The sequence below is a fragment of the Vulpes vulpes genome, chromosome 3, assembly GCF_048418805.1.
Source record: "Vulpes vulpes isolate BD-2025 chromosome 3, VulVul3, whole genome shotgun sequence".
NCBI lineage: Eukaryota > Metazoa > Chordata > Mammalia > Carnivora > Canidae > Vulpes > Vulpes vulpes.
Window position 1 is genome coordinate 24,231,499 of NC_132782.1, and position 19,606 is coordinate 24,251,104.

Sequence of the window (19,606 nt, forward strand, 5' to 3'; positions counted from 1 at the left end):
AAAAAAACAAACAACACTACACAAACCTTAGTTGCTCAACATGGAAAATGGTAATATTAAACAGTATTCAAAAGAAAAATTAGTTTAAAGATGTTCTAAATGCAAAATTGAATGGTGGAGGGGTGGTGGTGATGGCGGTGGTAATGGAATCCTCAAGAAAACTCCAAACAGGACCTAAGCCCCTGGCCCTTCCACCTGGTGATTTTTCTTCTCAGGGAACAGATATGAAAAACAGATTGGTCACATTTCTTAACTTATATATGTTACAACTATGACAAGATTGCTATGGCCTTTACAAATCTGTTTTAAAGGAAAAACCTTTTAAGAAAAGGGCTTTCTTACTGTCTTTTCTTACTAATTTTTAAAAAATATGCACGAGTGAGAAATATGCCCCATAATATGTCACACAGGGAAAATGGTGTTGTAATTTGGTACCAGCATAGTTTCACAATTACAAGAAAGTAAAAGCACCCAAACACTATCACTTTGAGGGAAAGTCACCACGTACAGGTAACAATCCCTGCCCTGCAATTGTGAAATCTGAAAAGCTCTGAAAACACAAGATTTTTCTCTTTTGTTTGTTCTTTTAAATAGAAATACAGTAGTTTTTACTGTATTACTAGGCATGTTATACTAGTTTCAGGTGTACGACACAGGGAGCCGAGAATTCTGTACATTATGCTATGCTCAGCACAACTTAAAGATTTTTCTTAAGCTCATGGGAAACTCATTTGGCATCAACCTGACTTAATGTGACTCTTCCATTTGATGCACTGCAGAAATACTAATATGTTTAATTAGAAAATGTTAACGGGAAACACATTGTATTTCTTTAAAATATGAAAAATTCTGAATTCAAAACTGTTCTGGCTCCATGAATAACAAATAAAGAATTATACCTATACTCCCTGTGGTTTGCTTCCTAGTCAATGCATACATAAGGTGTGCTATTTATAACCATTTGAATGACTGAAGATTCCAATATTTAAGTACAGGGATTCCCATATTTAAGTACTGTTTGGCTTTTTTATAGGAATGAACAAAATATTTTTTAAAAAAATTTTTAACTAGTCTCTGACTCTTTGTAGGGGAGACAATCCCAATTTGGGGACATCTTAAGACAGTGAGACTTAGATGACAAAATCTAAAAGTTCTTAACGTTTTAATGAACTCAGTGATACCAACAGCCATACTAAAAATTAATCATTATAAACTGAGGGGAGTTATTGTCCCTCATTCATTTCCTGTATCATGAAGTTGATCCATATTGTTCTGTACTTAAAGAAATTGAAATGTGATATGATCATTTCAGTATGCTACTCATTAAAAAAAAAAAATGTTTTGTTGGTACATAGGAAGGACTTCTACAGTGTGCTCCTTTTCACCAGAATGTAGGCTCTGAAAGAGCAGGAATTTGTCAATTTGGTTTGTTTCAAAATTTCTACCCACTTTTTGATTCATAGTATTGATTTCCAATCTAGTTGGTTTTCAATAAAAATTCTAGATATTGAACTACTTTACTGACTCAAATATAAATTATGACATTTTATGGGGCAAATCCCCTTTATCCTGTCCCCTAAGTTCCATTCTCTTTCCCTACACAGTCAAATTTTTATTAATAGTTATTTTTGATTAATGAGTCTACACTTGATGCCTGCAATTCTTAACCTTCCATTAACTACCCTCTTACACTCCACAATTCAGTTCTCCGCTCCACCACTCCATAGTACTTATTAAAGTTACACACGACTTCCTCGTTGCTAAATCCAAGGACCACTTCCTTCTTTTACCTGACATTGGTCTAGCAATCGGTACTGCTAAATCCCTCTTCTTGAAGTTCTCGAAACTCAACTTAATGGGACACCACATTCATCTGATTTTCCTGCTCTCCCTTCTCCTGTCCACCTCTTTAACATTTACTATCCTGTAGAGTTTAATCTTTGCTTATTCATGTTGTATGTTTTGTTCTTTGTCATTTTCCCAACAGAGACAACTCTCAATACGTATTTATAAAATGAACAAATGAATAGTCTTTATCTTTCCTTTCTCCATATTCTCTCTGGGACATCATTTCCACCCTCACACTTCCAACTAACATTTACAAGAATGACTCTTACTTCTGCTTCTCTACAGAGTTCCAAATCTTTATGTCCAAATGCCTATATAGGAAAAAACATTCATGTAGATGCCTCAAAGGCCCTCAGAACTAGGGAAGTCCAACTGGTACTCATCATTTCCTCTTCTCCTCAAACCACCTCTTCCTCTAAGATATTACCTACAAAGCCAGCTGAGTGACAATTTCCTTTTCCTTCCTCTCAATCAGTCACCAAATCCTATTAATTCTACCTTCAAGTTTATAAACAGGACACAGAATCAAATCTACTGCTCCTCTTCATTCTCTCTGCCACTGTATATAGAAAGCAGGGGGGAATAGCTCTCAGTTTCAAAAGTTTCCACAATGAGACGCCTTAATTCCATTTAGGAGGAAGGCAAATTGTTTTCGACCTCTCTAATAAGATTTCTCACAAGGTCTTCTTTATGTCTAGTTTCTAAGAACTTTCCCAACTTGTCTCTAAAATATTAAATACCTATGTATACTTCTAACTGGTCAAGTTCCATCATATTCCACCTATACAGGATAAAAGAGTCCTTTAAATATCTGCAAAGCTGTCCACAGGGAAACCTAGTCCTTAAATTAAAAGCACACCCCACTACAATATATTCAATATTATCTCATGCTTTCCAAGTTATCTTCTAAGTTTTTAAAATGGAAATTGTCTCAATGGCTCAAGTATCAATAAACTGTTTCCACATATGATTGTTGTTCAATAGCACTCCCTCTAATTACTGAATAAAAACAAATCCTAAGGGAGAACTCTGCTACTGGTACACCCTTGATCACTTGTATATTTACATCCTCCTAAGCCCACTTCATCTTGTCCATATACCCTTTGGTTAACAATTCAACCCCATGGCAACAGGACTTTACTTTCATCATTAACTCTAGCATCTTCATTCATTGAACAAATATTATCATAATGGGTTTCCTTGGTCTAGTGATTAAGCTAAACTTACATCCATTTTCCCCATCACAAGAGATAAAATCTTAAATTTCAAATCTACACGGTAACCCTCACCACATAAGAGTAAAGGAACAGCCTTGCAGTAAAGAAAGAGCTCTAGTGCTTATTACCCACTGAATGCTTCCTTTTTCATTGGTGTTAAAGTTTGAATTTGTGCAGAAGAGTCTTTTGTGAGGTCATAAAAATGTAGAAATTTTGTACAACACAAACAGGTAAATAGAACTAAAAAAATGAGGATGGAACCAAAACTGATACTTACATTAAGAAGTTGTAGAGAACTTATAGAAAAAAAAATATAAGGTTAAAAAAAAAAAAAAAAGAGCAGTATGGCCATGTTTTTTATTTTTTTTTCCAGTTTTTTTTCACTTTATCCCCTATTTGGAAACAAATTTAGAGGGTTAAAGGTGGTGTCTGTATAGTGAGGTGAAATATACGTGTTACATGCAAGTCACTGATGTCTAAGAGATGAAAAGTTCCTATTCTCAGAGAAGTCTAGGAGCTGTAGCAATGTTCTAGACATACCACTTCCAGAAAAGAGGAAGTACAATGTCTGGAGCACACAGAAAGAAGTGGGTCTAGAAGCTGAATCCGGAAGAACAAGTAGGAAAGGGGGAAAGGTCACTTCCCATATGGAAAGGGGAAAAAGGTCATTCAGGCAATGAAATCAGCATGTGTAAAGACTTGAAATGTAAAAGGGTTTAGGGGATTCTCAGCTGTTTGTGTAGCGTGCAGCATGTGTACAGAAGATTGAGCAGTACTGGAATGGAACAGGAGACTCATGAAGCTAATGCATGAAAGACCTTGTATGAGACACTGGGTTCTCGAGATTCTTGGTCACTAGTGCGTATCAAGAACATAGGACAGTGCTTGCCACTTCATAGGTTCCAATTCTAAAATTAGATAAGGGGGGGGGGGAGTGTACAATTCTAATGATTATTCCTATTTCTTCCTACATAGAACTCCCTATCATGATATTTTGACAGCTGCTTTATCAAGGAATACCACAGTAGACTTATCTCACCTATCAACCCTAACTTCTGGGAACCCCCAAGCTGCTTGTCATCAACTCTATCAAGACAGCACTACCATCAAGCGTCATCCTCCGTCTTCACCCCATGTTAACCTGGATAGCTGCCTGAATAGACTTCCCTATTGATATATACTTTTAAAAAAAGTTCCTTTAAAGGCATTGCAAGAGGAAATCTGACCCTGAAGGTGCAGTTACTTCAATTTATAAAACCGGGTCTAATTATTGAGTATACTTCATGCCTTCAAACATTCATATCACCCAAAAACTCTGTTCCTCCGTTGTGTAAATAAGTTTATGGGCTGAATACATTCTGCCAACACTAACAGCAGAGCTTTGAACGTGGCCTTTCTGATCATTAATTAAAGAGATGTTTAGTAAACCACATTCTAAGTTCTAAAGAAAACTTGGAAGTGGCTTCCAGAGAAATGATGAAGTAGCCCCTAGATATACAGCACTATATTCCACTACAGGGGCACCTGTCACCAGATCTACAATACAACTGACAGGGCACCTGTCACCAAATCTACAATAAAACTGATAAATTGAGAGAAGGACTCAAAGGGTGATCTTTCACATGGAAAGGCTGAACTCCTGTCTATCCGGATCCATTTGAGCTAGGTCCAAAGTTAAGAAAAATATAGGAATCTTCACAGAGTTTCTTCCTCCCTTAGCTGCTGCTTTTTTTTTTCTCCCCAAGATGAATTTTATTTTTTGTCCTCCAAGTTTTTATTTAAATTCAAGTTGGTTAACATACAGTGTAGTACTGGTTTCAGGAACAGAATTTAGTGGTTCATCACTTAACAAACACCCAGTGCTCATCACAACTGCCTTCCTTCATACCCATCACCCATTTAGCCCATTCCCCACCCACCACGCCTCCAGCAACCTTCAGTTTTTTTTCTACAGCTAAGAGTCTCTTATGGTTTGTCTATTTTTATCTTATTTTTCCTTTCCTTTCCCTATGTTCATTTGTTTGGTTTTTTAAATTCCACACAAATGAAATCATACGGTATTTTCCCCCTGATTTTATTCACTTTGCATAATACCCTCTGGCTCTATCCTGTCATCGCAAATGGCAAGATTTCATTCTTTTTGATGGCTGAATAATATTCCATTGTATACAGATACCACATCTTTATTCATTCATCGCTCAATGGACACTTGGGCTCTTTGCATAATTTGGCTCCCATTAGCTTCTATAATCACAGGAGTCCTAATGTCTCCAGGCCAAGGCAGCCTTTACCATCTTTTTGGTATCTGTTCTCTGACTTACTAAGCTACAAATAGCAAAAGTTTGCATTAATCTATTTCTTCCTCTCCTGATCTACTATTTTTGAAGAAAAATGCTTTGAAAATTTGCACTTGTTGTAGGTAATGAATTACCTCTTCCAATGTCCCCTTGGGAAATGTATATACTGAGATAAAATACTTAGGCTACAGGTTTAGTAAGTCCAGAAGTTTGTGGAGACTGATATGCCTGAGGTCTGTTTTATCACATCCCATGCTAAAATCTTCAAATTTAAATGGTAGAGAAATGCAACAAAGAAGCCCACAGGGTCATCAGTGGGATCAGCTACATTACCGACAACCACCTCTTTCTTAAACCTGCTCTAGACCAGCCGTAACTTATACCAAGTTAGCAATACACCGGGTCCTACAAAACTCGGTCTAGATACATGTGGGTAATAAACAGAAAATAAAGTCTCAGTTACGGTAGGGGCGTTATAAATGAGTCCCCTCTTAGACGGTCTCAGGTACAAGTTACTGTAGATCACCTGGCAACGGACAAACACTGGGGGGGGGGGGGGGGGGGTACAGTTAACCAGATGCCGGCCAAATGAAGTGGGAGATGCTCCAGGAACGTGGCACAGGAGCTTAAAAGTGCGAGGGCAACATTCCAAACCAAAGGACAAGAAAAGCACTGAGGCAAGAGAACTCATCAACTGTATCACAGCGGTAACAAGAGCTAACTAACCTTTCACGCCGGGCGCTGGGTGTGCACAAGGGTCTAATATGCGTGATTTTTCTTTATTCTGGAAACAACTCACTAAGTTAGATATCATCACCCACATTTTTCAGGTGAAGAAGCTGAGACTAGAGATGTCAGGTAACCTGCCCCAAGGGACAGACCTAGTCAGTGCTGAACCGGGACGGGCACCTTTGGCTTACTAGTCCATCACCCAGCATCTCCTGCTCCTACGGATGCTGCTTGTCACAACGCCTCTGCGAACAAAGTCACACTTTTTTTTAATGCCGATTCTAAATTCGCTTTTCCACCGCTGGATGATAATCGAGGTCAACTCCCGAGTTTACTGGCGATCCTGAAACAAATGTACACGCGGTAAGGAGGCAGCAGGTTAACCGGGTTTTCTGAAGGCCAGATCTGCTCGTTTCTCCATCCGCTATCGCTATAGTCTGCAGTTACCTAAAAACGTAAAGGGGCTCTTACTACGCGTCCCATCACTTCTCTCTGGCATCTGGCATATCCGTTCTCCATTCTGTTCACCTAAAAAGTCGCTGCGAGCATCAAGTCAAAATAAGTTAAGGCGGTTGTTGCAGGCAGACTCGGCGAAACCAGCTACTGCACTGCCCACCGGTACAGGTGTGTGGGGAGGATCCGGGGCTCGCACGGGAGGAGACCCGCGCTGGGAGTAAGGACACCCACTCGCGGAAGGAGCCAAGACCGCGAGCTCCCTGCATGAGGCATGAGCACCAGGAAACCTCTTCATTTACGGGGCAAATGAATGAAAAGAGCAGCAACTAACGGACGTCCGAAGAAGCTATGCAACAGGGCTACGACGCTGCAAAGAGGCAGAAGAGAGGAACTTGCAGCTACAGGCGGGGGGTCCCGCTTCCACAGCCCGGGGTCCGGGACCTGCGACGGCGGCCTCGGGAGCTCCAGGCGACCGGCGCGGCCAGCAGAGAAGGCCGGGACACGGTGCAGGGGCCCTGGGCACCCACCCGGGAGCTAGGTCCGTCCACGCCCGGGGCACGGTGCAGGGGCCCCGGGCACCCACCCGGGAGCTAGGTCCGTCCACGCCCGGGGCACGGTGCAGGGGCCCCGGGCACCCACCCGGGAGCTAGGTCCGTCCACGCCCGGGGCACGGTGCAGGGGCCCCGGGCACCCACCCGGGAGCTAGGTCCGTCCACGCCCGGGACACGGTGCAGGGGGCCACGGGCACCTACCCGGGAGCTAGGTCCGTCCATGCCCGGGACACGGTGCAGGAGCCCCGGGCACCCACCCGGGAGCTAGGTCTGTCCATGCCCGGGACACGGTGCAGGGGGCCCGGGACACGGTGCAGGGGGCCCCGGGCACCTACCCGGGATCTAGGTCTGTCCACGCCCGGGACACGGTGCAAGGGGCCGGGGACACGGTGCAGGGGCCCCGGGCACCCACCCGGGAGCTAGGTCGGTCCATGCCCGGGACACGGTGCAGGGGGCCGGGGACACGGTGCAGGGGCCCCGGGCACCCACCCGGAAGCTAGGTCGGTCCGCGGGGACACGGCGAGGTCCCCCCGGGCACCCCCCCAGCTAGGTCGGTCCGCGGGGACACGGCGAGGTGCTCCCGGCCCCCCCCCCCAGCTAGGTCCGTCCGCGGGGACACGGCGAGGTGCTCCCGGCCCCCCCCCCCCCCCCCCCCAGCTAGGTCCGTCCGCGGGGACCCAGGCTCCCACCCGCGCAGACTCCGCCGCCGAGCGGCTCTCCCGCCGCGGCCTCGCGGGCCGACGGGCTCCGGAAGGGGACCCGCGCACCCCCGGCGCTGCCCGCGGCCGTCCCACGGCCCCCACGCCTGGTCCCCCCTGCGGGGCCCACCCGGCCCGGCAGCCCGCCACCCCCACCCCGGCTCGGCGCCTGAGGCGAGTCCACGGAGTCCGGTAGTTACCTGGAGCGCCACCGCGCCGCCATTACACCGGATGTGCGTCACTTCCCCTTCCCGGCCCGGCAGTGCGAGGAAGGCGGTACGTGAAATGGATAAAGAAACTGACGCTAAATTCACTTTATAATGCTAGCCTGCTAATTTACTTTAAATACCCTCTCGTAATACCAGATTTAGAGCAGGTGGTCCGGACTCAATTTTTCTCTTTCCAAGACGGCGACAAAAGAGAAGTTGGTTCAAAACTACAAAGTCCGGCGTCCGCCGCCGGTGAGGACGGAAGTGACGTAACAATTGCAATTCATGCTGAGAGGGAGTCGCAATGTACGACGGGAATTGTAGTTCTTCTGCGTAGGCGGCGGAGAATCCTTGGCGGCCCCTCTGAAGCCTGGTAGTGATGAGGCTTGGGCAAAATTTACTCCAAAGCTCTTTCTCTGCAGTTGGCAAAAATAGGCCTTGGCAGTCACTTATCCGTGAAAAATCTTAAGAAGGGCAGACGCTTTTTCCAGATTCTTTTCAGTAGTTATATAAAGAACCTATATAAGCAAAAATGTCCTGAAACCTTAAGTGCCTACTAAGTTCCAAGATTTCAAGCCTCCGGGAATGGGAGGATATTGGACCACAAAACGAAGTGATGAGGAGAAGCTAATTTTGTGGAGAAGAGGATGCGTCTGTTTGAGTTTAAGGCACCAGCTGGCAGGACATCCTCAGGATAAGGAGATTGGCCAACTTGGAAATAGCAGACTATGCAGAGATCAGAGGTAATCAGTGGAACAGTTTTCTTATTCTTTACTTAATAGTAACAAAACCCAGAAGTTCAGCTACTTGCTACTGTTTTTGGAAACTATCTTTTCATAAAGCAACAGTATCCGTCATGTTCCCCAACCTTCTCTATGTAGCAGGCCTGGTTTCCCCAAACATTTTTTTCTATAAGAATTTTAGAGTAATCATGCTACTAACCCTCTCTTTGAGGCAGCAGAGTGTAGTGATTACAGATAAAAGACACTGGAGCAGATTTAGCTCTAGAATCTATCGAAATACCCCTGGATGATTTTTCTTGGGCAGATTACTTAACACCGTGTGCCCATTGTCTGTTAAATGGGGGAAAATATTAGTACCCGCCCCATAGGATACTTTTAAGAAGGGAATAGTTGTGGATTAAGTTGTGAATTTAAGAAGTGAATTAGTTGATACAACTTGATGTATGTGATGTGATTCCTACCACACAGCAGTATTACCTATTTTTTAAAGATTTTATTTATTTATTTATTTATTTATTTATGAGAGACACAGAGTCAGAGGGAGAGGGAGAAGCAGGCTCCCTGTGGGGAGCCCAATGTGGGACTCGATCCCAGGACCTGGGGGTCACGCCCTGACTCAAAGGCAGACGCTCAACCGCTGAGCCACCCAGGCGTCCCACAGTATTAGCTACTTTTTTTCATATTTAAGATATTTGACCATAGTTAAAGGTACTTTTTAGCGTCTTTAAATATTTAAGCGAATAGATACAGGGCATAGGAAAGGAATCTGGTAAACATTTGTATCCAAATCTGAAAAAAAAGCACACTACCACCTCTACAATTTTCGACAGGGGTAGGAATGTTAGGGTTGAAGCTAGGCGAGCTAAATGGAGCTGGAAAAGATTAGGTTTGTCGTTTTGGAATTTGCTTCTTCCAGGAAGCAGACTGTGAAATAGGGCTCAGAATTTAAAATGGTAAAAGGAAAAGGGAGGAAACTGGATGGGCCATGGTTAACTCCAGAGCGAAGATGAGGAGTCCCACGCTGGAATAAATTGGCTCGGCCTGGCCCTTGTAACACAGTCTTGCTCAGTCATTGGCTGGAGCCACATCAAGAAAAATACAACCTCCATAACAAAACCGGAGACGTGTTTGGAAGTGTTAACAGTTGAAGGCTGTCCCCTAACCACACTCCTAACAGCTAGGCAAAGAGACTTTTCTTGGAGAGGTATTTGAGCAGAATAGCTCTTCATTGTCACCGTCCACCCCTTGTACCGTTTAGATCCACTCCGTATATACATTCAGGGAATAGTTCCTCCGGGGTTCCATCGGCCTCTCTTCCTTAAGAGAAACTTAGAAAAGTTGGTGGAACAAACTACAGTCCCCATCATTGCAGTTGGTCTTGAGCTACAGCCAAGCCATTCTTCTCCACTATTCATTCTAAATTCCCCTCACTCTCACCTACCACTTTCTGCTGGTCTCACGTGTTAAACTGGTGGTGTGAAAACCCTAGTTCCTGAGAAATTTGAGCCCCTAGTAATAATTGCCTTTTCATGAAGGTGTTGCTGCACTTGCCCATTTACAGTCATTATTTTGGGGAGGGTAGCACAAAGAGATGGCCCAAGTGGATCACCTGAGTGCCACACATGTTCTTACTTGTTCTTATTGTGTAGCATCAAGCCTGCATTCTCCTCCTGATCAGAGTTAGCTTCTCCTATCAAGAGGTTGACTCTTCTTCTTGATTACTTGTGCCTGAACTCAAGATCCAAAGTGCCCATGAAGCAGATGAAGCTTAGTTCAGTAGGAGTCTTGCTGTGTCCTCTAACAAGAATATAACACCTTTGGGAACTAGGACCTCTCGTTCCACAAAGCTTTGCAGGAATGGGAAACACTATAGCTCCCAGTGGGTCACTGGGAATGATGGTAAATGGGGCTCATCCCATTTGAATCCCTTAGTTGTGGACCCATGTATTGTTCCTAGTGGGGAGTCTAAGCCATATCAAAGTCTACTGCATCTTGAGGAACAGCACTTCTTCCTTGAACTATCTCCTATTAGGTGCTTGAACTTTACCCTCAGCAGGCCATTCCAGTGCTCTATCAGGCCTCCAACTTCTGGGAAATGCGGCATGTGATATAACTAATGGAACCTGTGATCATAGGCCACCCTCCTACACTACCTTTACCGTGAAGCGATTACCTGCCTGGATGCCGTATTGTATTGTATTCCTGTATGTAACTCAGGCATTGTGTAAGTCCCCAAATAGCGATGCTGGATAAGGATGGGTGAGTATGAAGTACAAATACATGCCCAGTATAGGTAATCTATTCCCATGGGATGGAACTGCTGCCCCTTCCAGGATGAAAGGTCCCAATGGAGTCAATTTGCCACGGTATGGCTACGTGATCTCCTAAAGGAGTGATGACCTATGAGAGGCTCAACATTGCTCTCTTTTGCTGGCAGGTTGAACTTGCAGATGAGGCCATTGGTAGGTCATCTCTGGTGAATGGGCTTCATGCTGATGGACCCTATGCAGAGATTCCATTTTTGCCATGCCATTTCACTCAAGTGTCCATTGTGCCTTCACTGGAGTGGCCGCTAACAAAGACAGGCTAACATCAACTCGCTGAGTAATTTTGTTGATTTGGTTGATTAGCACTTCTTCTATAATATATACCTCTTCTATAATGTATGCTCTCTTGTGGACATTGGTGTGTGACCCAAAGATCCTCATACTTTTTACTCCCAAGACTATGCATATCCACATACCTCTAACCCTTTAAGACCTCCTTGTCTGCAATTTTTAAAAAAATATCTTTTTTCAGACCTCTGACCAGCCAGCCAAGCTCTTTGCCAATTCCTGTTTTATCTGTATATACTCTGACATCAGGCCACTTTTCCTTCCCATACGAAGTGGATGGCTAGGTGGACTACCTGAAGCTCTACCCATTAGGGAGATTGTCCCTCTGCCGTCTTCAGGGATATTCCAGAGTGAGGCTGTACTGTAGCTGCTGTGCAGTTTCAGATTTCATCCACATACTTGACCAATTCATCCATAAACTAAACTCAGCCACTTTTTTTTTTCTTCATCTTGTTGTTCAGGGCACCATCCCTACCCCATATGACCATCAGTGCAAGCTGAGAGAGGGGTGTTAATGCAACTGAAGGGTGACATCAAGGTCTGGACTGTCTGTTCGTTTGGATTATTCATGCCTTCTGGTCTTCTTTATGCTTCATCCCAAATCTAATACTTCCACCTTAAAATGAATTATGATTGGGCCCTCCAGAATTTATGACATGATGGGTTCAACAAGATCTATTTCATTTGGTGTCACTTAGTGTCCCATGGTCAGACATTTTCTTTATTTTATTTTTTTGCAAAAGCATGCCAAGACAGAATTTTTGAAAGATGTGCAACCTTGCTCCAGAACTCTGGGAGCCTGAAATGTGATTTTCCTATTAAGATTTCCATAAGCTCCATACTGAGTATTTTTCTAAAACTGACAACTCTTTTTTTTTTTTAAACTGACAACTCTTAACACAATAGAATATGCCAGATCCTACACAATAAGTGTCAAGGCTGCTTGCACCACTGCTCAGAACTACTGCAGAGCTCTCTCTTTTGCCAGGTTGTAAAGCTGGCAGCTTTTTATGTCACCTGGCATGTTGGCCAGAAAAATATTCCTAGGTGTGGAGTACGTTGCTTACACGAAATCAGAGCAGACCCTTAGGCACTGTCCTTTCTTCTTTCTAGTAGAGGTTGCAAGAGGCAGCAATTTGTCTTTTACTTTAAAAGGGATGTTCTAGCACTCCTGAGAATACTGGGCATTTAAACCCTTAAATGAAGGGATAGATCACTGATTCTTCATAAGGGTAATTTCTTCCTTTCTGAAGCAGGCTAGCCACCTCTTGCTCAGCCGTTTAATCAGCGTGATGTCATTGATATAATGGATCAGTAGGATAACTACAGGATTTCCAGGTGATCTGCATCTCTTTGGACTATATCATGAGAGAGAGAGGAGAGTTAACATAGCCTTGGGGCTAAAGTGTCAATGCATATTGTTGCCTATTTATTTCATTGTATATGAATATTTCTTATTGTGTTTTTTGTTTGGGATGGAAAAGAATCCATTCTCCAAATCAGTGACCATGTACCTGCTTTATTATCCCGCTTTAACAATGATATTTTGTTTGGCATGACAGCTCTAATTGGGGCTGCTACTTTGTTGAACTTATATTAATCTACAACCATTCTGCTAATTTGTCTGGATTCTACGTGGGCCAGAGTGTCAAAGTAAATGAAGGTCTGATGAGAACTGCTGTTCCTGCAGCCTTTATATCTTTGAGGGGTATTGTTGGTCTCCACCATTTTTCTGGCATTGTTTTATTGTTTTAGGTACAGTCTCTTGGCCGGGAGAGGCAGTTTCAAAGACGTCTACTTCGCCTTCCCCGCTGTGATAGCTCTTACTCCACAGGCCAAGACAATATGTGGAAATGACTCCCAGCTGTGAAGTGTATACATTCCAGTTATACACTTGGGATTGCGTAAATGGCTACAGAGTTGAACTGTAAACCCAGTAGACCCATTGTGAGCCAGACTTTGGCCATAACTCCATTTATTACCTGCCCTTTACAGGATTTCATTCCAGTAGTAGAGCCATGATATTGCTTCAGTTCTTCAGGTATTAATGTTGACTCTGACCAAGTGTCTAATAGTCTCCAAAATATATATGTTTTCTGCTTGCCCCAGGATAGAGTAATTCAAATAAGTGTAAGTGGATCCCTTTGGAGAAGGTCTGGGTACATTATGATATGTACTTGAGATGTCAAAGTTTCAGGTCTCACATTTAGATCCTTAATCCATTTTGAGTTTATTTTTGTGGATGGTGTAACAAAGTGGTCCAATTTCATTCCTTTGCATGTATTTGTTTTCCCAATACCATTTGTTGAAGGGACTTTTTCCCATTGCATGTTCTTGTCTTCTTTGTCGAAGACTAATTGACCATTTGATTGTGAGTTTATTTCTGGGATCTTTATTCTCTTCTATTGCTGTGTGTGTCTATTTTGATAACAGTACCATACTGTTTTGGTTACTACAGTTTTGTAGAACATCTTGAAATTTAGAATTGTGATAACCTTTGATTTTGTGCTTCTCTTTCAAGATTGCTTTGGCTATTTAGGATCTTTTGTAGATCCATACAAATCTTAGGGTTATTTATTCTAGTTCTGTGAAATATGTTGTTGGTATTTTGATAGAGATTGCATTGTTGGATAGTATGAACATTTTAACAATATTTCTTCCAAGCCATGAGCATAGTATATCTTTCCATTTGTGTTGTTTTTCATTTCTTTCTTCAGTGTCTTATAGTTTTCAGAGTGTAGGCCTTTCACTTCCTTGGTTCAGTTTATTCTAGGTATTTTATTATTTTTGGTATCATTGTAAATGGGATTATTCTTCAATTTTCTATTTTTTGCTACTTCATTTTTGGTATATATAAATGCAGTGGATTTCTGTACATTGATTTTGAGTCCTGCACTTTACTGAACTTATTTATTAGTTTTAGGAGGTTTTTGGTAGAGATTTTTAGGGTTTTCCATATATAGTATCATATCATCTGCAAATACTGAGAATTTAATTTCTTCCTTACCAGTTTGGATGCCTTTTATTTCTTTCTGTTGTCTGTATGCTGTGGCTAGGACTTCCATACTATGGTGAATAAAAGTGAGGAGAGTAGACATCCTTGTCTTTTTCCTCATCTTAGGGGAAAAGCTTTCAGTTTTTCACCATTGAGGATGATGTTAGCTTTGGGTTTTTCATATATAGCATGACAATCTTCTCTATAGTCAGCTCTTAACCTATTAAAGAGGAACCAGCACTGACATCCTCATGATGCTAGTGCCCCTATAACTAGCACATTCCTGTCAGCCTTGTGGAATGATATGATCTCCAAACCCTCCTGTGGAGAATACTCTACTGATAGGTTTTTTGGCCTTCTTTATTCACTCTAGCATATCCACTTTCCTGGACTTTTTATTTCCTTTCTTGAGGGTTAGCTATGGCAATTCAGGTATTTCATCTTACTCAGCATGTGTCATTGCTTTTGTCAGTGGTTTGGGAGTTGCCCTACCTGTGAATTTCCTCTCTTCCGTTGGATCTTTTCCAGAGCGTTCAATCCTGTATTCTAAGAGAGTACCCTGAAATTAATAAACTCTTCCTATCTAGTATTACGCTTAACAGTTGCACAACCATATTGTGCCCCACGTACCACCTGGGATGGGATGACCTTTGCCAGTCAAGCAATTAGGGATACAGCCTCAAAATCCCAACTTAACACTTGCTTCTTTTGGTCACTCCTGGTACCACTGTGTCAGTTGGGTCTTCTGAGACATGGACACTAAGATGAAGACAGGCATGTAAAAGGCTTATTTGGGAGTAACACCTGAGAAAGGGGGGGGAAAAGCCTGCAGGAAAAAGATTGAGCAGGAACAGTAAACAGTACCATGATGCATATCTGATGAGGTCCCTGAAAGCTCAAAAGAGAAGTCCAGAGTAAAGATTGCCTATCAAAAGAGTCTTGCATTGGGTAAAAGTTAAGGCCCTTGTGACATATCTTGCTTGGTCACTGGCTTGGGCCACCACAAGAGGACCATGACCTGAGTTCAAAAGCAGGGGCCAACCTGAAGGAGTTAATAGCTGGAGGCCCCAAGTCCCTCTTGATGAGGCATGTAAATGTCTGAATGCTGCGTTTCTTTTTTTCTTTTTTTTTTTCTTCAGATTTTTATTTATTCATGAGAGAGAGAGAGAGAGAGGTGCAGAGGGAGAAGCAGGCTCCATGCAGGGACCCTGATGTGGGACTCGATCCCAGGACTCCAGGATCACGCCCTGGGCCGAAGGCAGGTGCTAAACTGCTGAGCCACCCGGGAATCCCCTGAATGCTGCATTTCTATGTCTTACACAACAGGTGATAGCAATGGATAGATGCTAGAAATTAAGTGGTTTGGTATGTTTTGTGTTACTATTGTAATAATTGCATGGGAAGAATTGTCAGACCAGAAGAGATCTCAGCCTTCCCTAGAATAAGTTTATATAAAAATCTCACAGATTGTAGATTTTAAGGGAAGACCTTAGGAATTTGTCACTGCCCTTACCATTCATAATAGTTTCTTAGTTCGTGGAAAACATTGATTAAACCCTTCCGAAATAAATAATAGAAAATCTTATTGTCCTTCATTCTGATTTTATTGATACTGTAATCAATTGTCCACAGCAATTCAATTTCATCGTTAAGGAGGTTTCCTCTTCCCTTTGAAGCTTGCCGGAGGTTCTAGTTTAGGCAACAAGCTAGTGGTTGGGTTTTCAAGAAAAAACAGCCTCTGGGCCTTATGGAAAAAGACCACACTAGGTACTCTGAACTATAAATATTTCAGAGAACAGAGACTTGGGTACAATCTTCCAAGGTAACATTGCTTAGGAAACTTCAGTCTGTGTCTGTAGACCAAGTCAGAATTTGCACGAATCTTTGCTTTCCAAAAGCAGACACACTTTATCAAAGCTAATTGCTTGATCTAAAGCAGAGTAAAATAAGTATTTTTTTTTAAAGATTTTATTTATTTGAGAGAGAGAGCATGCCCAAGCAGGGAGAGGTGTAGGGGGAGAGGGGGAGGCAGACTCCTTGCTGAGCAGGGAGCCCAACTGGCTTGATCTCAGGACTCAGAGATCGTGACCCAAGCCAGAGGTAGACACTTAACCGACTGAGCCACCCAGGCACCCCTAAAGTAAATATTAATTACAGTGGACTTAATAAATTGATGAGGGAAATTTTAAGGTGGTAATTTACTCAGAATATTTTTGGTATTATTTGAATGTTGTATTTCTCATAGAGTCCTTTTTATTTTTTTAAAGATTTTATTTATTTATTCACGATAGACATAGAGAGAAAGGCAGAGACACAGGCAGAGAGAGAGGCAGGCTCCATGCAGGGAGCCCGACGTGGGACACGGTCCCGGGACTCCAGGATTGCGCCCTGGGCCAAAGGCAGGTGCCAAACCGCTGAGCCACCCAGGGATCCCAGAGTCCTTTTTTTTTTTTTTTTTTTTTTTTTAAAAAAAAAAAGCTATTTCATTTCTTCAATAGACTTTGCCTTTGGTATCTGATTCTCACTGACTTCTAAGAATGGAGAAATGAATATTTTTATGGAGTCTCTTTACTCACAGCAATGTAATTTTTTTAATATAAGATTGACAAGAATATTTCCTTCTTTGCACCAGGGTATAATTGGACAAATCAATTCTTCAACAAGGTCATATTTCAAGTGTCACACTTTAGAATAATTCTCCTTTCATCATGTATCAAGGGCAGCCCTGGTGGCTCAGCGGTTTAGTGCGGCCTTCAGCCTAGGGCGTGGTCCTGGGGAGTCCCATGTCAGGTTCCCTGCATGGAGCCTGTTTCTCCCTCTGCCTGTGTCTCTGCCTCTCTCTCTCTCTCTGTGTCTCTCATGAATAAATAAATAAAATCTTTAAAAAAAAATCATGTATCAACAAGGGTTGACTATATATGGAGACTAGCTCATGAATGACACTAGCTGTTGACTTTAGCTGTGGAGGCCAGGCAGCTGAGTAATGACCATTGCCTTGGAGACCAGAGGATCTGGAAACACTGCACTGATTTAAGGATCCTGGCTGATTCCTTTTTGTATAAAGCCCAGATGCCATCTTGGAGAAGAGGTGACGGAGAGATGGATCTCATGCACTAAGAGTTTAGCCCAGATAGCTGAGCATTACTTAGATTTGTCATTTTTTAGAGAGAGAGCACCACAAAGGAGTGGTTTGGAAATATTTAAGGATGGCTAAGGTTGCCAGCATGCCAGAAAAGCTGCTACTGGCATTTTGTAGAAGGAGGTGATGAGAGGGAGAGGGTGCTAACTGCCTGCCAAGCTCCAAGAACTGTCCTACCTAGCATGCCACTTGACTTGTCATGAGAGATATTAAAGGGGTTGTTTAAATCATGCTCTTCATTTGGGTTTAGAGGAATGGCTTAACAGCTTGGGTGTTTTTGTTTTTACTTTGTTTTGTCTTTTTCATTCCACACAACCTAGTGGGTAGGACTCTTGAGGAAGATAAGACTCATTTAAACCAAATGAAGAATTACCTTTGCTTCCTTATCTGATTTGTAGTATGACCAGTCCTGTTACAGCTATGCTTAAAAGCAGAGTTAATCCAAATACAAAGGAATTATAACCAGATTTTTGAGTTAGGAATATAGATTACTGGAAGGAACAAAAGATATTCTTAGGTTGATTTCCTTTAAGATCTGTTTTTGTCCAGGGTGCCTAAATCACAGATGATCATGTTAGCCACAAGGAAAAGCTAAAGCTTTGACCCACTGTTTTGTGACTCAATTCATATCCTATTTTGAATGTTTTAACAAGCCACCAGTGCTTATGTAACCCACATGTAATAAGTTAAAAGTGCTCTTGGAACTGTTTCTGACAGTGTCTTTGAAAACACTTTAGTTGGTGTGGCCAGCAGCTTTTAACTGCCCTGAGGGATGTTTTGATATGGGAAGCGGGTGGCAACAAAAACACAAAACCCACTAAAGAGGGTTCTCTTGCACCACCAACCCCCCCAAGCCCACCCTCCACCTGTGTTTATCTTTCTGTTGATGTTTCCAGGAAGCAGTTCTTTTCAGACAAGCATTAAAACTTCCAGGAGGCAAATAGTGCCTTTTGCTGTACATGAAAATAGAAGCAGGAGAAAACAGTTTACAGGACAAAGTGGAAATGAACAAGAAAGTAGGGTCTAAGAGTAAAGAAGAACAAAAAAGGAGCAGAAAAACACAGAAAAAAGAGAAAGTAGGGAATTGGAGAGAAATAAATGAAATAGTAACAAGAATGGATACAAGAATCCAACAGGTATTACCAGTGATTTTGTAGTCCAAGCAAAGGACAGGAATCTTTCTTTAGTACAAGAAAAGTAGTTGATGATGGTGTGTGCTATGTGTTGGAATCTTGGTACTATTTGGGACTTTGAGAAACAGGAGGGAACATACTAGGACTGGCTGTAAATGGTGGCCTCTGTGATAGAAGCTGAGAGAACCAATCCCAATTCCTAGGAGAAGAACATGCTGGCTAAAATATGATGTCTAGAGCCAGATCACCCGAGTTTAAATTGACCAGCTGTATTAGTTATTTATTGTCACTTAATAAATTACTTTGGGTCTTCATGCATAAAACAACATTTATTTAAAAAAATTAAAAAAAAACCATTTATTATCTCACATTTTCTGCAAGACAGGATTCAGGTATAGCTTAGCCGGGTCCTCTGGTTCAGGGTCTCTCATAAGGCTACAGTGAAGGTGTTAGCCAGGGCTTCCATCATCTCAAGGCCCAACCTGGGGAGAGGATCCCTTCCAGGCTCATCATGTGGTTGTTGGCAGGCCTCAACTTCCCAATGACTATTGACTGGAATCCTCAGTGCCCTGCCACTGATGTGGTTCTCTCCCTAGGGAGATCTCAATATGGTGGCCAGCTTTCATTAGAGCAAATAAGTGAAAAAGGGTAAGAGAAGGCATAGCTTACTCTCAAAAGTGACATCTCATTATCTTGACCATCTTCCTTTGGTTAAAATCAAGTCACTAGGATCATCCCATCCTCAGGAGGAGGGGTTGACCCAAGGGTGTGAATTTCAGAGGTCATTTTAGAGGTTTTTTATTTTTATTTTTTATTTTTATTTTTTTTATTATCCCAGCTAGGTAGCCCAAACTACAAAGTCTCAGTGTCCTTTAATCTAAAGGAATGAAGAGAAATAATAGCATTTGTAACATTAAACATGATAAACAACATTAGAGTTATTTAAGGATGAACTAATATGATATATGTAAAATGC

The 19,606-nt window shown here is 42.4% G+C and overlaps 1 protein-coding gene across 6 annotated transcripts in view; it reads right to left on the bottom strand.

Moving 5' to 3' along the window:
* CWC22 (CWC22 spliceosome associated protein homolog) overlaps positions 1-8,211 on the bottom strand; it is a 58,680-nt gene extending 50,469 nt beyond the window's left edge. For 2 of the 6 annotated variants that reach the window (XM_072752092.1, XM_025993934.2), the window contains exon 1: positions 7,997-8,211. The gene's annotated coding sequence lies outside the window, so the exon portion shown is untranslated. Of the gene's footprint in view, positions 1-6,088; positions 6,435-6,538; positions 6,734-7,996 lie in introns of those variants that run through there. The other 4 variants (XM_025993933.2, XM_072752090.1, XM_072752091.1 and 1 more) reach the window with 4 other exon arrangements.
* Positions 8,212-19,606: the final 11,395 nt, after the last annotated feature.